At 31.4% G+C, this 2,588-nt stretch overlaps 1 long non-coding RNA gene across 1 annotated transcript; it reads right to left on the bottom strand.

Moving 5' to 3' along the window:
* Positions 1 to 250: 250 nt before the first annotated feature.
* LOC121229554 (uncharacterized) lies at positions 251 to 1,886 on the bottom strand. The gene is made up of 3 exons (XR_005927310.1): positions 1,125 to 1,886; positions 553 to 703; positions 251 to 421 (listed from the first exon to the last, which is right to left on the bottom strand). It is a non-coding gene; the product is annotated as an uncharacterized lncRNA (long non-coding RNA).
* Between the last annotated feature and the right edge of the window lie 702 nt (positions 1,887 to 2,588).

The following is a 2,588-nucleotide window of genomic DNA, read 5'->3' as shown; positions in this document are numbered from 1 at the left end:
TGCGCATAATCTTTGTTAAGTATATATATACCTTAATTTTTTGAGTAAATATCAAGCATTGATGGTATTTGGTTTAACCTATTAATTGTTTTTAAATGAATTCGTAGAATGGTCAATTGACTTTTTAAGCCAGTATAAGCAAATGTTGTTGTGATTGTTAGGTAATACCTCATAACCCCTCCGGTGACAGAATTGGGTTAGGGGGTGTTACAACCATAATATATAAACAAGTTACACTGAAAATACCATCTTCCCCAACAAAAACCCATAATTTCCCTTTCACTTAAACATTATACAATTCAAAGTTTCCAATAAAATACCATTCAATACACGAGCTGTTAACATGTATAACATTTGAGCCAAATGATGCATCTCCTGTTACTAGATTTCCATTGATATAATGTAACATCATTCCAGTGGCCTGGGAAATTTATAAGAATATAAGCTCTGGTAACTTCCTTATATGAAGAATGTCAAAAAATTTCAAAATATTATCTTGAAGATAAATTTTAATAAAAGGAAGAATCAAGTAAATGCTCAATAGGACCTTACCTCAGAGATTTTAGAGGACTGGAAAAATTCACAAATAGCCCTATTTCCATTTATGTTCTCTGATGTCACAAGCAAACCAGTACCAGCAAGAGGTGCTCCATTTTGAGATCTTAATTGACAATCAGAAGTCACAATGTTTTGAGCTGCATAACTACCAAGCAAAACCCCATAGCCAAGGATATGGTATTCTATTAATTGACAACAGAAACAACATTGATAAAAATGCTAAGTGAAAATAGCATGCCTTTAGGGAAAATTCACACGAAGAATAAATGCTTCGTAAAATTAACAAAGGAGTAATGGGTTATCATAATATTGCAAAGCTCGTCTATTGTAAATTAAAAATAGGCAGTAACTAATTGAAAATTCGATGAACAAAAAAAGAGGGGAAATCATATGATTTCCATTCTCCAAGAGTAAATAAATTGGACAGAAAGCGCATAAAGCACTCATTTCAGATTATAGTTTACTACTACAACATGACTTTGAGGTTTGTGAAGCTGATCAAATACAATATATATGAAACGGAAACAAGAAAGGAGGAGATGAGATCGAGCCAGATCTGGGAATACCTTCAGGGATTGTGAGAAGAGGTTGAGAAGAGCAATCGCAAAGGCAAGGTGGGCAAGTGTTGGAAGTGTGGCTAAAGGCTAAATCCTTCCACGAAATGCCAATACAGAGGTGGACCCACTATGTAGCCGAATAAACAGAGGCCCAATAGACACTACCCCACCTTCAATGCTGCCGTCTGGTTCACTGCCATCTCTTCTATCTCAGAGTCTAACTAGAAACCAAATCAAGACTGAAGCAATTTGATGTAGTAGTCGGCAAAATGTCAAATCCTAACCATGCATTTTGTTTTTATTCAACGATTCTTCGACAGTCAAAATTTTACGGGTGGGTTTGTCAATCTTCCATCAAAAGGAGTGCGTAGGAGTGGAAATGCGAATGGGAACGAAGTAGAAAATTGTTATGGAAACAACAACAACGCCAAGAAACAAAAAATCCACCGATTGCTAGTGCTAATTAATAAAAACAACAAAACATCTAAACGTTGCAAGACAATAAGTCAGGAAAAATAGGGCATGCTTTCAATACTTAAATGCTAGCTTAAAATGTTCCTAAGTTGCCAAAAGGACTGCTAGAGCACTGAATTTAGTAGGGACTTGAGACAGCTAGAGTTCCTTCGCTAAGAGCTTGGAAACGCTGCTAGAGAGTTTCTTGATTGAAAAGAGCAATGGAGGGGTGAGATTGGGGGTGTTTTAAGGATACCAATTTTAGGAGGAAAAATTAGGGGTTTTAGAGGGAAAATTTTGGGTTAAAACCGTGCCTTTTCTAAGTGAAATAATTTTTTGTGGCGTTTTTATAAAAAACGCCGCTATTGTTAACCTTTTGCAGCATTTTTTTTATAAAAAGGCCAAAAAAATCATTTCATTTTAAATAAAACGACGTTGTTTTGCTATGCTAAAAAAAATTATTTTGTCTGTTAATAATTATTAGTTAAGTGATTTTATAAAATATTTTTTATTACTAGTTTTTATAAATTGGTTTTTATAAATAAAAAAAACCAAGTACTCTGAAAATAAATATCGTATATTTTAATAAGAAAACAAATAATTAAATGGCTGTAATTAATTATTAAGTTAGAATTATCCAATGTAAGCAATCAATCTCTCATTTAATCTTCATTTCATTAGAGATATTTCTTCCTAACTAAAATATAACTATTTTGCTAGATGTTCGATGTGGAATGATTTTAGTTTTTATATTTCATTTTTATTTGTTATAATTTGGTCCTATCCAAAATAGATAGTTACCTATCCATATCAATCTGTTACTTTTTATTTATTTATTTATCAATGTTTTTTTAATATAATATTTAAATATATCAAATGGTTTAGATTAAATTTTTTAAATATAAAATTATTAATTGATTGTATAAAATTTCATCATTTAACAAATCTTAAGTAAACGTTAAATCCTGAACCATTTAATATATATAAAGTTTATCTATTATCTCTTAAATAATTTAAACT

This window comes from Gossypium hirsutum, chromosome A05 (genome assembly GCF_007990345.1).
Source record: "Gossypium hirsutum isolate 1008001.06 chromosome A05, Gossypium_hirsutum_v2.1, whole genome shotgun sequence".
Lineage (NCBI taxonomy): Eukaryota > Viridiplantae > Streptophyta > Magnoliopsida > Malvales > Malvaceae > Gossypium > Gossypium hirsutum.
Note: the sequence above shows the minus strand (reverse complement) of the source record. Positions and strands in the feature narration are given on the sequence as shown.